Source organism: Protopterus annectens, chromosome 1.part2 (assembly GCF_019279795.1).
Source record: "Protopterus annectens isolate FY-2018-M chromosome 1.part2, PAN1.0, whole genome shotgun sequence".
NCBI lineage: Eukaryota > Metazoa > Chordata > Ceratodontiformes > Protopteridae > Protopterus > Protopterus annectens.
In genome coordinates this window covers 1,075,492,719-1,075,516,748 of record NC_056727.1, presented here as the reverse complement: position 1 = coordinate 1,075,516,748, position 24,030 = coordinate 1,075,492,719, and the positions used below count along the sequence as shown (strand labels likewise).

The window sequence follows — 24,030 nt, the reverse complement described above, 5'->3', positions numbered from 1 at the left end:
GGAAAGATGAAATATGACTGTTGCCTATGTGTCACCCAGCCTGAGCTGTAGAAATGTGCAGCATGTGAACTTTTTCAAAGATTTGCTTCTACTGTGGGGGGTGATTGTATGCTACACACCCCTCTGAACTGTCCATATGGAGTAGCTGCATGTTGATAGTATACTGTCAACCACTGAACTGGTATAATCACTGTATTGCTACAACAGCAAGTTATCAGGCAGACATGTATGTTAGGATACTGCTGTTTGTCAGTAGAAGTGCACTCATTGTGCAGTTTCACAGTCGTGGCACGTAGCAGTGAAAATAGCAATATTAGGTACTTCGGTGCCTGCAAATAACAATATTCCAGGCACGAGGTAGGGGGTGGGGCATCAGGTACTTGCTTCCTAGTATTCTGCAAACAAATTGAACACACATATAGCTTTATTGCTTTTCCACGATCCAACAGTAACTTTTAGGTTATGAGGATCAGTCTGCGTGTCTAGTGGGAGGGATAGCGTCCCTGTGAGGAACTAGATCTCTGCAATGTGTTACAGAGCATCCCATCTTCAGTTTTATTAAAAAGGACACTTGCAGGCCATTTTGGGTCATTTTTCTTTTATAAATATTTTGCCACAAAAACGGGATTTCCACAGTCTGAACTTGTGCGATCCCCCTCTCTTATTTAATAGGGTACTTGTCTCTAGCTAGCTGCATTATTAGATGTCAGTTTGTCCATCTCCATGAATGGCAGATCTGACAAATTTAATTTATGCAGATTAATGACGGACTGCACACAGCAGGGCTGACAGATGCTCAGAGGCGTGGCTGACTCATGTACGTGTAATTCAGCTATGGTGATTACACTGAACCCCCAGTGACAAGATGATTAATTACCTTTGATGACACAAACAGAAAGCTGGATTTAGACCAGTGTTTATTGCAGGGTTAATATCAGGTGCTGTCCTAGCAGTGACGTGCATGTGACATAAATTCTCAAGCAGAATTATTAGTCTTAAATCTGAAGGCATAGCAGCACTATGGTAGTACACCAGACCTCAACATCTGAAATGTCGAAGAACTTATTTTCAATTCTGTCCAACTTCAGCCCATTACAGAAGATGATGAGTTCCATTCACTGCCGAACCACTGCATGTGGCTAATAGACCAAAATACAGAGAAGGAAGTCCTATAGGCACTCTGTGATGTTTTATTTTATTTATGTGTTTATTTATTTATTTTCTGTTACATTCTGACATTATTTCAGCAGCAGTTTTCCATTTCTGGGTTTGTGTAGGGGCCACTACATTGCAGTTTGTGTTGGCATTTGATCACACACATACACACACACACACACACACACACACACACACACACACACACACACACACACACACGCAAACATTGCAAGCTAGTTTATTTGACGGCGTCTTATCAAAGCTACTTAGAAGGCTACATATTTAAAGTCTGTCCATGAGGAGCCACAATCATATGCATGCTTTTTATCTAAGTGTTGGGTAGAGTTAGCTTCTGAACAGTATAGTATGCTAACATTATGAATGAATGGATTGCTTAATTCCCTTTTCATTTATTTATCATATTCACCATATTCTTATAAACTCTGTCATGTTTTATTATCCACTTATTGCTGTAATTACTTTGAAAAGAAGTAACTAATTTGTTGGGTTTTTTGTGAATCATTCTCAGTTATCTTTTTCTGTTGTTGCTTTTGTAGGCCCTTTAATTCATTGATGAGTTAGTATTTTTGTGTGCTGCTTAGGTTTTTGTCATGTTGTATATGTTCTGAATTTCTTATGACTGTCAGCTGTTTATCCTGGTATGATTGTAGGAAGGCAGTATAGATAAGCTATATGGATTTGTCATCAGATAGTAGAAAGTGGGAGTGTTTTGGGGGTGTCTTGTCCAGTGACCAACTTCTTATTTGGCTTATGGGCCTCCAAAATTTAGGAAATACCTCCCTTTTAAGTTCCATGTCTATCTTTCTTTATATCATCTGTATTGATTTGTCTTATTCCCCTTTCTTTGTCTCATTCTGGCCTAAAATCCTTTCTGTATTTTTTAGCACTCATTCTCCCGTATCTCCAATCCTACTCCTGCTTCGGCTGCTTTAAAGTACCTATACAGACATCATGCTCCTCCCTTTGAATGCATTCCTTTCTTCTCTCTAACTTTCCCCTGGTTTACAATTTACTAAAACCCTTTCAATTTCCATCACTCTTAATTACTGTCTTGTCCTGCTTGTCTCCATGATCATAGCAGCAGTTGTATGTACTGAATTATTTATTTAGTAGCATTACATTTGTTTCTTAATTCTATCGCAAGCTTGCCATGCAGAGGATAACCTTCAGTTCCCTTTGAAAAGCATGCATTCTTTCTTTCCATTCTTGCATAAACTCTTCATTCAGTGGATCATGTTATTTGGTCATTTTAGCTTATCATCTTATTGTATTAACTCTGACTATCTTCTAATTAATATGTGTAAAACTTTAGGGAATTTGTAGTTCTTGTTTAGTGTAAGCATTTCTAGTCAGTTGTCTTAAGTTGTGTATAGGTGATACATTTTTTACTTTAGTTCTTTTTAACTAATCTTAAAGACATGTAGATTTGGGGATTGCTATGGGAGCCTGCTAAGCACCCATTTTTGCTAATATAGTTTTGGGCAATTGGGAATGGACATCTATTGAAAACAGTTCTTGTACATCACATTTAAAAGCATCCTTTAATTTTTGGATGATAGAGAATTACTTTTCTAGATGTTTTTTCTGTATAAAGATTAAGAAAATCACCCTTTTCAAATCAGTATCCGCGGTGGTGGTGCTGCGGTAGCACTGTCGCCTCACAGTAAGACGTTGTCCGGTTCGACTCTCAGCTAGAGCGTCTTCTGCGTGGAGACATGCGTGAATGGGCGTACCTTTGTTGAAGGTTGTGCGTTAGGGCTGGCAACACAGCATGTAAAAATCAACTGCCAATCATTAGCGGACCGGAGTTCCACTGTGGCGACCCCTAACCAGGAAAAGCCAAAAGACACAACAACAACCCTTTTCAAATCAGTATTTGTACTTTAACAATGCTCACAGTTTGAGCCAAAACATGAGTATTATTAAGGGACACTATGCGCCTGTCCAGAATTATTTCTAACGATATTCATCAAACTGAATAGGACAGACTCAAAACTTTTCATGGCGGTGGAGGGGGAGTTACCTTGAATTTTTTTTAAATAATGTTTTTAATGAGCTTTTTGAACACATAAATGATAGATTTTCCCCAGTTCTGAATCAGCCATTGGTTTGTTTGGCTTCCTTTAAATAATTGTCAATTTTTTCAGCATCCATGATATTACATAATTCTGCAATATGCAGTGCATTTTATGTGGGAAAGATAGAAAGAAAATTGCAGCAACATGTATATGAATATGTGCTGGCTTTAAAGAATTGTAACAACAATAAGGATTTATTTCAACATTCTTTATCATGTAATGATTTTTAGAATGTGATTGTTTTTATCATGGAGAAGGTTAAAAGGGATTGGAGATGGTGACTGGGAAAATGCTCTATTGTACAAAGAATTAGTTTGGCAGATTAAATTGAATTTTGCATTGCCTTGTCATATAAATGAAAATGATTCTGCTGGATCAAGATTAAAAATGAAAACTGGTAACATGTAGTGTGATTCAAAACATGGCATTTTTGTAACTATTACTTAAAAATATCTTTGTGGAGTGTGTACTTTATTGTGATGAAGGCCTTGCGAGAGTTGGACAATTGCATTAAATGCATTTTACCTGGTAATTCAGTATGTCCTTTGTTACTAGACACGTTTCCTACAGTGAAGCTAATGTTTACCACTGAAGAACAAAATTCCACAAGAAATTTTCTAAACAGAATTACGTATTTCATACATAGTTTATTGGCTAGGTAACTGACTGTCAGACAGAACCCATATTGTAAGGTCAGAGGTACTTGTTGCAGATGGAAAATGTTACCAGTTGTAACAGGGTTTTGTCCTCAACACCCTCCTCTTTGCTGTATATATATATATATATATATATATATATATATATATATATATATATGTGTGTGTGTGTGTGTGTATATATATATATATATATATATATATATATATATACACATATATATATATACACACACACACACACACACACACACACACACATATTTTACTGACATAAAAGCTGACCCCAGGTGACTATGGCTAACCAAGTTTGCTGCTGATTACAAACTGACAACAGTTATGAAATCCCATTCTCATGCTCAAATTCTTCAGCAAATGCTGGGCCACACAAATGCTTAGTGTATTATGTGCTTACCCTTGACACAAGGAAATACAGCATAGTTTCCTTTGGTAAATCTAGCATCATTACTGCTTACCATGTAGATAACATTCCACTTAAAACTGTCACAGTTATCAGCATATTGGGTATGTATGTTGATAACAAACTCTCCTTTGACCACCACATCTCTAGGGTTGTTATAAAAATTCTTCTACCTTGTGCAACTTATCTTTCATGGTGTCTCTTCAAGGTCTGAAAAAATAATTCATCCTTTGTGAAGCACATCATTGAATATAATGCACCCTTTGACATGTACCTCAGTAAACACCTAAACCAGCTTGAAGATACCTCAGCGTTTCCTCGACAAAAAATCTCAAGCCTTTGACCCCTTAGTTACTCGTAGAGTAAAAGTCCTGTTCCTCTACTGAGTGTCATACAGACTCCTTGAGGGAGTCTGTTATGAAAGATCCAGCACTCTTGGAACTCCTTCACCTAAGTAGAGAAGTAGTGGTAAAGCAAATACCCCCTCTAGTGTCCTAAACCTGTACGACTACAACAGCAGCACCAGATGGTGTGACAGATACTCCACTTAATGTATTCCCCATTTCTAGAATAGGCTGTCCTTATTTCCCTAGCAACCTTTAAAACCAGCCTGAATGACTGTATGAGTGATGACAAATTTTCAGTGGGGAAGTGCAGAGAAAGATTGTTGATGGGGAACATTGTTAATATCCCACCAGTATTATGTGATGTGTTTGAGCATCTGCACAATCTCCTTGTCCATAAGCTTAGTAAAAGCCTACAAACCAAGGCTATTGCTGAAAACACATTTGCTAAAATAGTGTCAGCAACATAAAAACATCTCCCTGACAAAATTATAGACACTATAGTCTCACAAAAGTAACAGTAGAACATCTAGAGTGTGTTACTATTCTTTTACATTATTGACGTGTTAGACTTCCTAATATACATATGTCACATTGCAAATCAATGTATGTAATTTATATAAACCGCATTTTCATTGGTTGTTCTTTTTATATTTTCTCTCATTGCTAGGGTCATACCTGGAAAGGGTCCTTGGGTCAGTGTAATTACCCAGTAAGTAAGTAAGTAAATAAATAAACAGTGAACTGTGAATGAGAAATTAACTTGTAATTAAATAAAAGTCAGTTGGCAGTGGTATTATTGAAAACACTTTATCCACTCTATTTACTTCTCCATTATAAGCCTGCCCACAGTGTGTCACTTTGGATTCTTGGAAAATATTTTAATGTTTGGGATGCTGCTGTAAGGTTTGTCTTATGATCATACTTTATTTAAAATGTAAAATGTCTGCCCACTAGGTAACAAATGGAAGAAAATGGACCAAATATAAAGTAAACAAACAACAACAAAAAAGACCTCACAACCACGTGTTGGATAAAACTACTTTAATAACTGTAAACACTTTCATTATAGAGTTGTAAAATAGTTCAAGACTTAATCAGACTGCTAAATAACCAATGTAAGGTGCTACATTTTAATACCCCATGCTAAAAATTGTTTTTTTTTGTACCAATACCATTCCATTCACCATGTTTTAACCCCCTCCATTTTAAAATACATTTAAAAGTCAGTACGTCATTTAATCCTTTTTTCTTGAGCCATTTAAATACATTTGCCACAGAAATTCCATTATTTATTTTATTTATTATTTTATTTTATTTCTAGTTTGATTACCGGGGAAGTCCACTGGGCCCAGAGAGCCCGTTTTCAGTGGAGGCCCGGGGAGCAAAGCTTCATGAAACAGATTACAGTAAAGATAGCAATCCAATAAAAATAGAAGTACAAGTACAAATACATATCAAATAATACAAAGCATGAGCAATATTGCCTAAAGCGGAAAAATATCGTGCAGATACATTTTAACAAATTCACACAGTTAAAGTCAAAAGGCAGAAGCTATTTACAATATTTACAGAGTGTGAGAGATCATATGGGAATTAGCTATAGAAGGTTATAGCCAGCTATAAGGTGCTTAGGAACTCAGGAGGATACCCTCCCAGGGGCATTTGTTAAAGAGTTCTAGGTAGGGAGAATGCAGTTACATTTCCATTTGGAGGAGAATTAGTTGTAAAGCTGAGTTTTGAAGTGGTTTCTGTTTGTCATTGTCCTTAGTGTGGAAAGGAGAGAGTTCCATTTCTTACCTAAGGAGAAGGAGAGGAGAAGTTGTCCAGCAGGACATTTAGGTTTGTGGACAGTAATTAAGTTTTGGTGTTCAGATCTGAGAGTTCTATTTGGGGTGTATGGGGGAAGAATGTTAGTTAGACTGGGGCATTTGGTAGAATTAAATATTAGTCTATGTGCTGTAGTGAGCAGGAGGAAGTCCAGGTAATTTGTGAATTCTAAAATACCACCAAGACCACCGATCCAAGAAGTAAGCAATTTTAATGATACACTTAGCGCCTCGGCTTGCACAGCCTTCCAAGAGTAAAAACACTACAACACTCTCTTTACTTAAATACAGCAATATTGCACAAGACAATTACTCAATTAAGCATACAATTTAAATCACATATTTCCAATTACATTCCTTGTTGAGTCCCTGAGGCTCCAAAGTACCATACTTTAAAATCAAGAGGGTTTCTTTTTTTTAAGTTTATTTTTTAAGGACACACATTCACCTATACCAACTTGCAATTTTTCCAGAACACAACCCCTAAGAGAATCAGGATCAGAATTGTGTGCTGTCATGCAATGGCTCCCAAGGGGACTCTCTATTTTTTTTTTATTTTTTATGTCCCTAATATGTTCCTGTAACTGGACCCTAAAACTCCTATAAGTTTCCCCTATGTAGAACTTATTGCATCCACATCTCAGCACATACACTAGCCCCTCAGTATTACAACTGTATTCATACCTAGCTGGAAATTTAATACCATTAATATAGGGAAAAGAACTTACTACATAATGATAGATGGAACAGTGCCCTTATTTGTGTTTAAATTCTGACTAACATTAACATCTGGTAAACAAAATTGGTTATGTACCAGAATATCAGCCACATTCCTAGATCTTTTATATGCAATACTCACAAAGTCGGGTAATATAGAGTTCAACATTTTATCCCTTAGAAGCATGGGCCACAAACTACGTGTTTTAACTATATCCTCAGTTATAACATTATAGGTTGTCACTCAGAAAACTTTCTTCTGGTCCCCATTATTTCCAACTGTCTTGGTGGATTTGTTTCCACATGTACCAGCTTTATATTTCCCACTAACACGGGCATAATGAGACTATCCCTGGGGGTTAGAAGAATACCTCATGTCCATGATTTTTTGTTTAGCTTCCCTAACCGACTGAACATCATAGCCTCTTTTAATAAACATATCTTCTGCTTCTGCTATCTGTTTGTCAAAGCTCATATCAAGGATACAAAGCCTACGAATTCGTAATAATTCATTATAAGGCAGTACCTTGATCAAATGTTTGGGGTGACAACTACTCCCATATAAAAATACATTTCTATGTTCAAATTTCCTGTGGAGACTATTTGTAAATCCATCTAAACTAATATCCAGAAAATTCACAGTTGTGGGCCAAGCTATATACCATCAAAGCTTAAGCCCATAGTAATAGATTGTAAGTCATCGACAAACCCAAGGGCTTCTGTCTGGCTTCCTTGACATAAACAAATAAGATCATCAATAAATCTAAAATAACTTTTGATCTAAAAAATCATGCCTATAAACAAAATCATCTTTAAGTTTAGCCATGAGTAAATTAGCATACATGGGGGTGAAAGCCGCCCCCAAAGCAGTGCCCTGTAATTGCTGAAAAATGTTTCCATAAAACATAAAAAAATAATTTTTCAAACAAAACATAACTAAATCTATCAAAAAATGAGAGATGGGAGAGTCCCCCAGGAAATGGAATAAGGCCTGAATCCCTATTTCATGCTTAATGTTAGTATAAAGACTTTTGACATCCAGGCAGAGCCAAAACATGTTCATATTCCAAACTTTCCCTTTTATTTTGTTCAAAAAAATCGTGGCTATCCCTAATATAAGAGGCTCTACTCAATACATATTTCTTAAGATGTTCATGTAGCAGCACACTTATGTTTTTCAAAACGTACCTCTGTGCAGACACTATAGGTCGACCACTAAGGTTAGTTAGACCTTTGTTTGTCTTAGGTAAACAGTAAAAAACTGCCATAGAGCAGTTTTCCACTCCAAACTTCTTTTCCACATCCTTAGAGGTAAAATACCCCAACTTAAGACCTTTGTCTAACAACAGTTGGTACTCCTTAATAGCTTCAAAGTAATCAGAAACATCACATTTTCTATAAATTTTCACATTGTTCAAATGTTTAAACACATCTCTAAATATTGTGTAAAATGCATGATTACTATCTGGTTGCCCTTATCAGATGGTTTAAGCACCATCTTCTGTCATTACCAAATCCCAGTAGGGCTTACCATTGCTGCTTGGTTAAGTTAAAGCATATATTAGACTTATCTCTATGCAAGACCAGTACATTTGTTCAACCTCAAAATTAAGTGTAGCAAAATATCCTTGCAAGGTGCTGTTAGAAAAGGTGGAATAAAAGAGCTTTTAACAGAGATAGCATCAGTGTTCAGTTGGCAATAAGCATTAAAGTCATTCTCAAACAAATCTTCCTGAGATGACAAACATGAGTGAAAAGAATCATCATCACCACTTTCATGACAGTCAGTAGGCACAACCCCTCCCTCTTGTTTAAAGTAATATATTAAATGCAATTTTCTACTGAAAGAAAAGATTTCACTTTTAAGTACATGCATTCTTGGTAAAGCAGTTGGTATAAATTTAAGGCCAAGACTTAATACAGACATAACCACAGCAATTTCATGTTTGTACAGATTTAACATGTAAATTGTCACAAAATACATTAATATCACCGTTTTTTCTTGTTATGCTGTCCCTTCTTATTATAGTTCTTTTGCTGGCCCCATTCATTGCGACCCTATTTTCTGTTGTTAAAGTCTGTTCTGGCAGAACTGGAATAATTTGTGAATTCTAATTAGTTGAGGGATTGGAGGGTAACACAGTGATGAGTGGAATGTTTGGCTTTGGTGGCAAATTTAGAAATGTTGTAACAGCTTTCTAGTTTGGAAGTGATGGAAGAGGATAGGTTAGTTAGTAGCGGGACGTCATACAGAAGGGAGGGAAGGAGGTAAGAGGACGCCAGAGTATACCTGGTAGAAGTAGAGGAAGTGGTTGTTCCTGTATAGCATACCTAGTTTTTGGTGGGTTTTCTTTATATTTTGCTGAATATGGATGTCAGACTTGAGGTGTTTGTCTGTAGTTACACCGAGTAGTTTGGCAAAGGGAACAGCTTCGATCAGAGAGTTGCTTTGGCTAAGGACTTGGAAGGAATTTTTGTCAAAAGAGAAAGATTTTGAGGGTGTGAACAGTAGTATTTTAGATTTGTTAGCATTGAGAGAAAGGTGCTTTTGGCGCATCCAGATCTCAGTAGTTGAAGAAGGCAGTCTGAGTTTTAGATAGGACTTCAGGGAGGTTAGAGGCAGAGCAGACAAGTGTAGAGTTATCTGCATATTGGATGACTTTGGCATTAGGAATAGCAGAGTGAAAGTTATTGATAAAGATATTAAACAGCATTGGTCCGAGGATGGACCCCTGTGGTACTCCGGTAGAGGTGGGTAAGAAAGATGAGGTGCCTTTTTCCATTTCACAGCCTGAGATCTATCTGACAGATAGCTTGAGAACCAGGAAAGAGTGTTTTGGGAGAGATTTAGGTTTGAGAGATGACTTAGAAGGTGCTTATGGGAAACCGTATCGAATGCTTTAGCGAGATCTAGGAGCACTGTGGATACTAAGTTCCCAGAATCTTGGGCTTGACTGACAGTTTCTAAGAATGAGAGTAGCGCTGTTATGGTGCTATGTCCTGGTCAGAAGCCATGTTGGGTAGGGGTAAGAAGTTGGTTTTTAGTCAGAAAAGGCATGAGTTGGAGGTGGATGCATTTTTCTAGGATTTTGGAGATTAGATTGAGAAGAGCTATAGGGCGGAAGTTTGAAAAGTTAGTGTTTTTGCCTCCCTTGTTTAGAGGAAGAATAAATGTGGAATGCCAGAGTTTAGGGACATATGATTCCTTTGTGGATCTATTAATTAGGATACTAATTGGGAGAGAAATACCATTGGCAGCAGACTTGAGAAAGAAAGAGGGGATGTTGTCAGGTGCATTGGAGCAGGGTTTAAGTTTGGATAAAAGTCTTTTTATGTAGTTAGTGGAGACAGGTTTAAACTCAAACGTAGGGGGGAATTATTTGGGGACTTAGATGAGGTAGAATGTAGGAGAGATGGGTCGTTGTTGGGAAAAGTTTTTGTTAGGTCGGATATTGACTCTATAAAGAAAGAGTTGAATAGTGAGGCTAATTTGAGGTCAGATTTACTTGGGTCTGGACAGGGGTTAGTTTTGGAGCCTGGGTTGAGGAGTATGTTTATGGAGTTCCAAAAATGCCTAGGGTTTTGGGGATGGTTGGACTGGATCTTAGTGTAGCAGGATTTTTTGTCTTTGAAGATTTATTTTTTTGCAAAGTTACAGAGTTGTGTATATTGGAAAAGGGTTTCGGGAAGTTTATTCTTTTGGTAAAGCTTCCAGGATTTATCTCCGATGCATAATTTGCTTTGTTTCTTTGGTTAGCCAAGGGGCAGTTAATAGTTTTTATTCTTTTTTCCTTGGTGGAGCTAGGGAGCCACGGGGCAGTTATAGTTTTTATTCTTTTTTTCCTTGGTGGAGCTGGGGAATTTAGACCGTCTAGGAAAGTATAATTAAAGTGGTCTATGGCTTTATCGAGTGGAAGGGTTTTTAGAATGTTCCAATTCATTTGTTTGAGATAGTTAGAGAAGGTTTTGGGGTCAAATTTACTAAGGTTGTGGGTCTGAATATATTGATGTTGGTGTGGATGGGAGGTGGTTGCATGGTAAGTAAAAGCTGGGAGATGGTCACTAATAGAGTCAGGGATGGTGCCAGAGTTGATAATTTTATTTGGATAGAATTAATATGTGACGCCCGTGCACTGGCCCAGCAATCAAGGAGCCTCAATCCTCACCACTAACACCAGTGGGGGGCATCCACATAGAGGAGGATAACAAATACATACACAGTAAAGTACAATTTCTCTTAAGAGCACACAGAGATCACAGTCAGTCTGGGGTTGGTTACTCCATTACTTTTAATTTTTTTTCTCAGTCCTCACATAAAGTTTTGTATTAAACCAAAGTATACCTTTGCATTTGACATATTCTGTTTTGAAATACAATGTTGATGAGCATAAATGTAGATGCAAAGTGGTCACATTTTTTTATGCACATAAAGAAGCCATCACATCTGTTGCACATTGCAATGTACACCACAAAATCTGAGTTACAGGAAATGTAACCTGTGAATTAATTAATTGTAAGAACACATTATAGTAACTAGAACCTTTGGTGATAAACCTACGCTGGGAACAGTATTCATATTTAAAAGTACCAACTGTTTTAGCTATTTTTCTTGAGGAAACTGGATGGTACTGCAATAAATGTCATAAACGTCATCTCTTCTTTGTAATGAATGCTGCTTTGGTCCCTCAATCAGTTGCCAAGCTATCCTGAACTGACAAGATTTTCCATTTCTCATGAGTAATAGTTTTAATGTTATTTGTGTCCATAGAAAATGTGACCCCCGATGGCTGTTTGCCTTATTAACAGCATTGTCAGTTACATCACAGTGGTCTCACCTTCAATAGCCACATCGCCACAACAGTCAGGAAATCCTTCTATGTGGCACACCTCATCACTAAGGGCTTTTCATCCAGAAAAAAGGAGGTCATTGTCCCACTGTACTCATCCCTCATTAGACCCATTATAGAACACAACACCCTGTTTGGTATGTACCTCTCAAGACATCTGCACCAACTGGAAAGGTTGCAGAAATACCTCACTAAAAGAATCACAGGTCTAAAGCAGATGCCTTATGCTGACCATCTAAAAAAGTCCAGCTATACTCTGTTGCATATCGTCTACTCAGAGGTGATCTCTGCTTAACATACAAGGCCATGTCAGACCCAGAGCTGTTAGACATGCTACACTTAAAGAAATACCAGTCCCTCAGAGCCACATGCTCCAGGGATCTAAACTGTGTCATCACAATGAACAAAACTTGCTGGAGGGATAGGTTCCTGACCCAGAGACTCCCCAGACTCTGGAATAGACTGCCCATACATGTCAAGCAGAGCGCCTCTTTTGCTCTCCTCAAAAGGAACATTGACGATTGGATGGGCGATGGGAAATTCACCCCGGGGATCATGTCAGTCACCCTGCTAGACAGGAGTCCAGGGAAGTAAATATTGTGTGAAGAAATAGCCAGGGAATTGTTATGGCTAGGCTTGTATAGGCTCTAGGGCCGATAGCCTATTACCAACCTATGAACCTATGTATAACATGTCACTTAGCTCTATCCCTTTAAACATTAATTTCTTTTTCATCAGTCTTTTTTGGTGAAAAAGAACTAACAAAGTAATAGATGCCCCTATTTTCAATTTTGGATGTGTGGTAATGTTATTCAGCCTCTCTAAAAATGTACTAAAGTACTATAATTCCCTACCTTTATTAAAAGTGCATCATCTACAAGGTGGAGGTAACAATTTACTTATGTGAGAGTTCATCAGTGTACACATAATTCTATTCCCGATAGGCAAAAACTAAATGAGCTTAACTGGGGGCCATTGTTGCCTTGTAGTCATTCCATGTTTCTTATATCTTGGGAGGTTTACCCATATTTTATGCATTTTTGATTGTTCTGAAAATTACAGGCAGAATAGCTTTTGTTCCTTGCTGCTAGGACCACTCTGTAAACCCACGTGGAGCTTGTCTGAGAAGTATAGCTGAAACCTTAGTAAATATTCTATGTTATTAAGCAACATTGAGGGCAGATGAGATGTAGAGCTGTTAGATTTAAATTTATCTTCATAAAGTAATAGTGGAGCCCACAATTCCCCATTGGATTTACCCTTCTTATCTAATCTGTTATTGAAGCATTTTATCATGAGCAACAAACTGGAAATCTTCAGCATTCATGTAATAAAAACATACTTGTTTATACTTGAGTGTGCACAAAAATGAGGGGAATGCTCTTGCAACTAAAATCAATTACAAAAATGTAGCAAGTATCATTCTTCTGCAGTTTCATGGTATGCATCCCGAAGATTGAAAGAAGGAATTGTAGGTAGTCAAGCTAAAAGGTTAGTAATGAAAGAATGTTATAGGAATAAATTAATGTTCTAATGAATAAATATAAGGTTGTGCTCTTACCATAGTCAATTTACCCATCAGGGTAATTTTCCTGTAATTCATATTTTGTAGAGTACATTGTAATATCCAAAAAGTGGGTTGGCTTCTATGTAGGTAAAACTGCAAGACCACTTTGCATCCATATTTATATTAATGAGTATTCTATTACAAGACATAGTATGTTAGATGCATTATATAGTCATACTTTAGCCCGTGATAAATGCAAAAAATCCCAGGGGTGGTGACTGGAAAAATAAGTTGGAATATAATTTATGGTAGTTAACCACCTGGCTTGAATGAGAATATCTCTGTCAGACCTGCCTTAAAATTGCTACCTGCAAAATTGTAATAACATTAACACAGTTTTAATTATGGGAATTTTTTTATTTATGGAATGAAAATTAGTTAAAATAATATGTATTATTTTTGTTTTTAGAAATGGTTGTTTTCATTATTTTGCTGGACATTTTAAAATAATATATTAGGTAGTAAGTCTTTAAATATTGGAGATTTTTTTTTTTAATTACGTTTTTTGTTGGATTCATCTAAGCTATTTATTAAGAATTGATTAATGAGTTAGGAGTGTGTGTGTGTGTGTGTGTGTGTGTGTGTGTGTGTGTGTGTGTGTGTGTGTGTGTGTATATATATATATATATATATATATATATATATATATATATATACACACACATACATACATATTGTGTTGTGTAGTTACTTGAATATGATTCTGATGATGTCTCAGGCAGAGATGTAGAAATAAAGGTGCTTAGTTGTTTGGGATTGTAATCAATTTGGACTGAAGATTTAAATGTTTTTTGTGGGTACTTGAAACGCTTTCACTGGTGGTATACTGTATTTTCTTAAGTACAAAAATGATATTATTTGTAGCTGATTATCAACAGGTAAATGTTAGAGAAGGGGATCAGGAAAACAGCTTAGAAGTAAAGGGGTTCAAATAGCAGATATAGTTAAATGTCTTGAAAAATCAGGATTAAATGGTGTATTGAACATTAAAGGTATTTTAAAAAAGGTTGAAAATATTTAATATTCATAATGAATGGAATGGTGGTGTATAAATAAATCATATTTTTTATCATGAAGTATTTAAATGTGGCTTTTGACATTACTTATTTAGCAGTTTGATGAAGTTTTGATGTGTTTTACATCTTGAAATACATTTTATCCGATGTATGTTTTTGCATTTTTTTCTTTGTTATTTAAAATGTGTTGCACTCTTACAACAGATTTTTGAGTAAGAAGAGAGCCGTATATTGATCTTCTTGGTATCGAAAGCTGTCAAATTTTAAGTAGTACATTGTACAAGTTAGGGTGCATAGAAGTACACCTTGAATTAGTAGTGAATTAAATGAGAGATAAAAGCAAGTTGAGCTCTGCCTTCAAATTAAGGTACTAGAGATACTTGTAGAGCGAGGCTTTCTACAGCAGTACAGTTCACACCTTTGCAGCAAATAAATGTACACATTTGAAAGATAAGCTTATTATCTTCTACATGGGATCGTATAAATTTGGAGGTCATCATGAGATTCATGGCAGGCTGTTATTTGTCTGATTCTAAAGCTAGACATTTTTGTTTCTCTCACAGCATAAAATTGCCCACTCACTCCTTACTTCTTAGTGACTGAGGATTTTCTTACCTAAAATATTGTTGCCGTCTTAGACAGAGTGTTTTACGTTCAGTCTAATGACCTAAAGGCTTTAAACAAGCCTTTGAAAGAAGTATTTGTATGGTGATTAGTGCTGTTTTTTGAATGAAACAGATGAGTTTCATCTGGCTTCAACAGCTATCCATAGAACTGCAGTGCCCTCTCTCCCTTATAGTGGATCTTTTATCCTATGGCTAAAGTCAGCTGATGAGCTTCTAAACAAGTATGCCCTTGCCTCCAAAAATCATAGTTAATGATTTGTTTGGGCTTCTCCATATAGTATGTTCTCTCTTATAGGAAATCATGTATACCTAATGTGTTTTACTTTCACATGGAGGATACATGAATGAACTTTGTTTCAGAATTTTTTTATTATAATATCTAAATCTGGCTAGTAATGTTGTCCATGCAAATCCATCTTTTGCTTATTTAAGTAACTTTGAATCCATTGTCAATGTATAAATAACTGTAGTAGATGTTTTGTTTTGTGCACTTTAATGACTGAGCCTGGCTTATGATTTCATGGAAGCTACACATTCATCTGTGAAAATAATTTTTCATTCTGTGAAATGTAGAGGTACAATCCCTTCAAAGGATGGGGTTGCATCTTATTTTCCGTAGAGGTGGAGTTTAACCTGCTGTGCACAAAAGGTTACCTTTGCTTTTTTCAAAATTTAATTTAAACCAGTCTATTCATTAGCTGATTAATTTACCCAGAGGAAAATTCTGCTTCATATCTTCATGCATAATTGTTGAATATTGTTGTTTTTTGAACCCAAGCATCTAAGAATTGAACACTAGTTTTTATTTTGTTCTCTGTTGGTTATAATCATAAGCCAATTTCTGAATATTGGATTTTGAAATGTTTGTCTCAATGTTTTATGTTTTTTTTTCGTTGTTATCTAGAATAAGATTAAGAATTTTCTGGCCATTACAGTATTCTCTATAATGCTTCTGATGCAGACTAGCACAACATGTCAATGTCACTGCACTACCTGAGCTATATATCTACACATTCTATGTGTGTGTGTGTGTGTGTGTGTGTGTGTGTGTGTGTATATATATATATATATATATATATGGATCTACTTCAGTAGATCGAGTTATAAGAACGCCGAAGACAACATAACCGAGACTAAAATGCCGAAACCACACAAAACCGAAAATGAACATGTGCGAACCTCATAATACTGAATTTACTTAACTGAAACAGCAAAAAACCCAAGCACAAAACACAGAAAATAACCAGGTGATGTGACGTAATGTACCACTCCCATCCAGTGCCATAACTTATTGAAAACGCTCACACAACACCCATATGTGCATCGACAGATATGTATGTCCGTGTTGCAAAACAATTACTTGCAATACACCATATTGCCATTTTCCACAGTACATTTCCAACAGAACAGTGCTCAAAAACATGACATCTCCACAATAAAAGTACTAAAACCAATTAGAATTTTTCCCATCAGTGCAGTACACATATTTCATATCTTCAGTAGTGCTGCTATGGCTTTAAGAAAGTCCAACGCAGAGTAATCTGCTTTGTGTTCCAACAAAAACTCAAATTGTTGTTGTCTCTGCAGTAACCGGCGTTTCTTAGGCGATGGTGGACAGCCTGCAGACATCCGGATTCTCAACTCATCCACTCTGTTCTGTTCCCTGGCTAAAGTGAACATCATAACATACATATCCATTGCACGATTCCCCAACAAACATCTCAGCTGCCTATGCCACGCCTCTACAGAGTTTTGGGTATGTGGCAGAAATAAAGCATTCAACTCCCACACATTCCAAAATTGTACAGGAAACAAAGGTGGAAATCTAGATACTACATTATGTCTAGTAGTGAATGCTTCCCCAATAAATACCAGTCTGAGAAATACTTTAGCAAATCAGAGCCCTCAGGAGGCAAATCAGCACATAGTAACTGAAAGGCAGGCAACACCTCATCCTCTAGCAGAAACGCTAATGCTGCCAAACACTTCACTGACAATTGAAATATATATGAACTGTTGTACAACCCAGCTAACCCAAAAGACTGCAGTTTACGCCAGATATTCCTTCCATAATGGAAAAAACAGCCCTTCGAAACAGCCCCATTAATGTTCAGTCTCACACTTTTTAAAGCTTCTATTTCAAAATCACACAACACATAGTTGACATTGATTTCAAATCCTTCTGCTGCCATCAATTCAAACAGACAGTTCCACATCATGTTGTACGATCTTAAGGACTTCTTAGACATCAGTGAAAACATCAAGGGTACTGACTTACTGTAAGCTCCATACTTAACTAATCCGTGAATCCTGTATAGTTGTCTACATACAGTCCCTTTACTAAAGTATGTTCCATCCATTAGCCAAATTGTTGCTCTGGACATATCATACAGATTATTAATAGTGGTAAACACTATCACAACAGTATTACTGGCAACATCAACAGATTTCCTTTGCAAAAACACTCCATCCTTCAAAGAAAATAGCGTAACATCTAAGGTTTCCAATGTTAAAGTATTATCTGTCATTGCTGTAAAGTGTTTCTTTCACACTCTCGTAATCTGTTGCAAAAAATATTTCCTACTAGGCATACTTGTAGCTAACTCTAATGACGTGGAAGCAAGGTCTAATGACATGGAAGCAAGCACATCATCCACAATTAAACACGGTGTATCTCTTGATAGCTCAGCCCTTTGCTTTAAGTTACTACACACTGAATACTTTTCTATCTCACAAGGGTCGCCAGCATGGTTATGGGCGCCCGACTCCCATAATTCCTCACCATCATTAACACAAACCATTACAGCCCTTCCTCTACATTTGTCTCTACATTTGTATTTACAAGCCCAGTATTTCTTAGACTTACAGGACTTTTCCAAATGATAGAGATAACTGTCCACAACAAGCATATTATTTCCTTTCTGTGACCACATTGTTTCATACACAGTTCCAATACTTCCTGGAACGCCGTACGTCACATCAGCCATCTTTACTTTCCAGTAACTTTCCGGTACTTAGTACAACAGGTTAAAGTGGTATACCCTTTTATAACATTGCACAGCTCAAATTACGTGCAGTAAGCCAGCTTCCTTATGCTGTCACTGTCCAGGCCATAGTATAATCAGTTACTGTAGTATATCGTTACATCTCATGGCTCAACTGCTAACAAATTAAACTAGAAGACAATTTTCGCAGATTCAAGTTTCAGCCTTTTACACTTTCGCTTGACTCAACCAGCTTAAGGGGTATACCTTTATTTTACAAAACACAGCGCACAGAATGTAAAATCAGACATCAGTAGTGCGATTTATCTTTCTGATTTACCATAGAATCTAGTGAACTGATATAGAGTTACATACCATATTACTACTCACAGATAACAAATGCTAGTTCATAGCATTCAGATATATACTATTCCACATTTTGCATTTTCGGTCATGTGTGGTTTTGGCATTTTAGTCTCGGTTATGTTGTCTTCGGCGTTCTTATAACTCGATCTACTGAAGTAGATCCATATATATATATATATATATATATATATATATATATATATATATATCTGCTTGAGAGTCCATTGCAGATTTAGGTAATAGTTTTGTAAGATCTCCCATGTTAAGGTTATGGCTGTTACACTGTAAGTGCTTTGGTTTGTGCTGCTGACTTAAGTTTATGGAAATGTCTACCAGACACTGTTTATATGAAGAATAATGTTGGAAGGATTCTTCATGGTATTTTCATTTCCTTAGCTGCTTTTCTGTGTTTGCCTGAAGAAGACACTGCAGTAACACCACCTGTCTTCCAAAGTGTGACTTTATACCACCTAAGTTCCATTAGTTTCATTGTAAAATATAAACAAAACATTAATAAATAGAACTGAGCCCGGACTACTCCAAATATCACTTTACTTTGCTCTTTTGCCTCCGGTAAACGAGACTTCATCAGAATAACACACATACTCAGGCAACCACAATAAATATTCTACAAAAAAGCAACAAGATTGGTTATACAGTTAACACTAGTGATTATTCTTAATGAGTACACTCAACCCTAAAACCTCTACTAGCATATTTGCATATCATAAAATCCCTCCTTTTTACATCATATAAAAGAAAAGAATAAGTGAAAGCCACAAAACCATATATATATATATATATATATATATATATATATATATATATATATATATATATATACATACATAAGTTTGAGCAAGAAACATTTATATTTCTGAGGTAGCTTTTAATTTTAAAATACTGCTTATAGAATATTGATCGTTTAAACCCAGAAAAGAGGTTGCATTCGTTGTAAATTGCCACTGCAACTCCTTCATTTCTAAAAATTAATTTATAGAACCCCCCCCATCTGCCCAGGTTCAACATGATCAATGATCGTAAACTTAAAAGAAGGTTGCTCCTAATTCTCAAGGTGCCTAAAAAGAGCACTGTTATGATCCTTTTTACTAATACAATAATAGTCTTGATACATTCTGGTTTTTAAACTCTTAGTTGTCATCCCCACTTAAAATGCTGAACAGTCTTGACATAAAGCTACATAGACCACATATTTAGAATTACAAGTATACTTCTTAAACCAAATGGAACCATAACTGGGAAGGGATACAGATTCCCCTTTTCTGACATGCTTGCATTGATTACATTGTCCGCATTTTACCATCCTGCCATTAAACACATCAAAACTATCTTTTTCAACCATATTTTTATGCACACATCCTTTTTATAAACAATCTTTGGAGAATGGCCTAATATTCTGATATAGTCTGAATCTGTAGTAAAGACACACCAATTCTTCTCAATGATAGAACTTATTTCCCTAAAGTCACTGTTAAAGGTACGAATACATGCTCTCCCAAAATTATGGTTAGCGTTGTTCTCCGCTGAGTTAGACAGCACCACCATTAAATCATTTTTGGTGCATAATAAGGGGACAAAGTGACCCTGAGACCTCTTATGGGTAACCTCTTGGAAAATATCTTCTAGGAAAGGTTCTGGGTAACCTCTCTTCTGGAACATAACCTTTAAAATGTTACATCGCTCCTGAAAATCACTGTCATCCAACACCATCCTAAATGAACACATTGGCCTTTAACCAATGAATTTTTCTGGTGTTGAGGATGATAGCTGCTTGTGTAGTGTAACAACATGTTAGATTATGTTGGTTTTCTATAGATATTAGACTGAAATTTACCTTCATGTTTGTTCTTAAAAAGACTCGCATCCAAATAGTTAACACTATCATCTGAAACATTCATAGTGAATTTCAAGAATTCATTGTAAAATACGTTGCCCATTGCAAGGGACGACAGATTTCTTTACACCCTGTTTATTCTTTAATACAGACCCACAGATGCAAGTTAAAGTTCAGACAAAGGATGAAAGCCTGATTCGGATGGCTTCTCAATAGCTTGATCACATTTAATGTTTAGTAAGGCAGGTATATGCACAGCTCCCATTTTCACTTCTGCTGTCTTGCTGTTACCTGCTAAAAAATATACTTTCACTTTCCTGTGAAACCAGTTCTGCAGTACCACATAGCTTCATCAGGGTATTGCTCCATTATGAGGCATTTTGTATAGTTTTATTTTCCAGGAGCTCATTGATGTTCGCACATGATCCATTATGAACGTGGGATACATGTATTAGTTTTGCTGCTTTTGTGTTTCTGGCATTCATCTCAACAAATCTATCACTTGGGGATAAAAGAAATCTGTCACTTGGCCACCTCAGAATTGCCTTAATTTACTGTAAAGATACTTGTGCACATAGACAATGTTTTGTACTGATTTCAGATTATAATCATTCCATATTCCATGATGACAAATAAAAAGCTTTCTGCACTTTAGTTGTTTCATTACGGTTCTAGTAGTATGCTTCTGTGATTGATAATAGTCTATTGCCGTGATACATTGTTCCTCATTGTTTGGTATTTTGGGTAATTTTGTTCCTATTATACCAACAAAAACTTTGGAGGCTTACTACATGAGTTTGCAAACTATAAGCCCTTGTATATTAGTAGCAGTAAAAGTGTTTCACTGAGAACAGTTTATCTTTGTATACTTGCCATATTTTTTTCTGTAAGAAAGAGACTTAAGTAAAATACAGTTTTATCTTTTGTTTGTATGCTACCTAGTGCATGCACTGCTCTGCTCTCCTGATCTTCATGTCATTTTCTGATTGTCTACATATTATTTATCATATTTTATTTATTTAGCTAGCCTTTCTTAATAAGACCTTGATTTAACATCTCTTCCCAAAGATGACACACTGAGGAGTACAGTACCCCCTCAATGCTGTACTGTAGTGTCAGCAATCCAATTACCTGAGTGGGAATAGAATCACTGAACTCATGTGTCTTGCTGGTGTAGAGGGAGGCCCTTCCATCTCTGACACTCCCATTGTGGCATTTATTAACAGTTTAGGTGCTGGAGCAAGTGCTGGGGCAAAGATGAGAATAGTCATTATTATGTCTCTGGGCACTGTATATTTGTTTCCAGTTAGAGGTGGTCAAACAGAATAAGAAGCCATCACTAAGTGAATCAGAGTACACACATACCCAGTGTTGCTGAGCAAATGAGAAATTGTATGTTTATTCTTGCTTTGTTATCCTATCATGTATGCTGTCCCATTTTCTCTTACTTTTTCCAGGGTGATATAGCTGCAAAAAATAAATCCCTCCAGAGAAGCCTGATATTGACAGTGAATAGCAGAACTTGTCTCTGACATTTTTAGTTAAGGAACACTCATGGACAGGGGATCATTTTATATTTATTTAGTTGCTTCTTTGTTTATTCATCACCCAGGTTATAAGACAGTTTCACTGGAACTTCCCAGTTACAAACAGGTTCACATCCTGGCAGGGCAACAACAAATACAGATAAAATTGTGGTGATGAGCATGGACTCTTGCAAATGGCAGACACTTTGTGAATTGCTCTACACAGTCCATCCAGTTCAAATAGGTATTGTACCCTAGAAAGGCTACTAGACTGGTAGTAATGGATCTGTAGGGTGTGACTGTCACTAATTTCTTACCCAGAATTTGTTTTGGCCCTTTCCTACAATGGACGAACAGAGCAATTCATTCCTACTTTCATGGCTCCCTGTGAGTAAATGTGGTTGTGTGTGTGGAGTCACTCATAGAGGAGATCGAATCCATTAAGGCCTCACTGGCAGCACTCACAAATATTTTTCAGGCCTCAGCAATGGGTATTATCCGAATGAAATCTATTATGACAAACCTTGAAGCACAGTTCGACTATCAACAGAGTGTTCTGACCTGTCAGCAAAAAGAAATCACTGGAAACATGGAGAATAACCACAAGTTCAAAGTAAGCTCTAGTCACTTTGTTTCTTCATTTAATCACCTAGACTACAGAATGGATAACCTTGAAAATCAGACCAGACAAAATAACTTGTGTATTCTAGGTCTACCCGAGAAGGTGAAAGGCGGTGACTCACGTGGCTTTCTTTATCTTGGTAGACCTTAGTCCCTGGCTATGTTCATATGTTTTTTTTTTTGTTTTTTTAAAGAAAGGAATTTCTCAGTGCAGTTTTGGTTTCTTGCCTCTCTAATGATTAACAAAGGAATGAAATCATACAGCTCCCCTAATCCTGAAGACGTAGAAAATGTTACTTTGCATAAGCGGGACATCAAAAGGAAATTATTTTAAGCAATGAAAGGGTTTACAGAACTCAAAGGGCAACCTAGGGTGACTTATATGAGGAGGGGAGACCATCTACCCCTTTTCCTGCCAAATTATCCAGTAACTTTATAGACAATGCTAAGAAGACTCAGCATTTTGCATTAGGGAGAGATCAATTTGTGAACGCTAATAATACACTTTGAATGGTTCATGTACACTCTCCTTTGCACAAACATCTTAGGATTTGTAGGTCTCATGTTGATATAGACTTTGTCAACTCAGAGACTGTAGTTTTGGAATTTGAATCCCTAGAGACCTCTTGCTATAACAATATATGGTCCAATACCACACAAGATGCCAGAGGTGATAGTGCTTCAGCAAATGGTTAACTATCCTGATTTGTTGATACTGTTTTTCTCTTTCCACCCTGTATGGGAGTTGGACTCCTGGTAGGGCAACTTTGTAAAGTGAGAAGGATCTTTACTTGTTGTATTTGTGTGTTTTTAATTATATGTCTTCTCCATCTTTGCAGTTTCCAATGTTTAGATAAGACTGTTTATCAAACAGTATGACTACCCTATACTTACTACAGGTTGATTGCCTTGTTAATGTTGTTCATGGTTTAGTAGATTTTGTTTGAATTTGTGGGAGGGGAATGGATTGTTCACTGGCATTTTTACTTTCCAACCAAGAGCTTAGTCTGCACTTGTTTGAGGCTGTACTAATACAGGTAGAATAATTATCACCTTGAGTTCATCCTGTGGTAGTCCAGGCAGATTTAGTTATGATTTAGTCCTTGGGGAGATAAGACTTCTTACTTCACCTCAGAATGCTCTTCCTTCACATTTTACCTCTTGTGGTCAGCTAAATTTCTTGTCCATGAATGTAAGGTATTTCCCCTCCCTGTAAAAGAAAGAGTCATACAGTACATCAAGAAGCATACAGGTAACAACATTTGTTTACAAGAAACTAAATTAAAGAGGAAAGTTAAAAATAACTTCACAAAAGGCTGGCTAGGCTGGGGTTTGGGCAGTTTTTTTGCAGTTCAGTGAAGAAAGGAGTAATCATACTGATCCATGACTCCCTAGGTA

General features: G+C 36.6%; 1 protein-coding gene across 2 annotated transcripts in view; it reads left to right on the top strand.

The window, feature by feature from the left end:
* MSRA (methionine sulfoxide reductase A) overlaps window positions 1-24,030 on the top strand; it is a 1,315,681-nt gene that overhangs the window by 616,994 nt on the left and 674,657 nt on the right. The window lies entirely within an intron of this gene.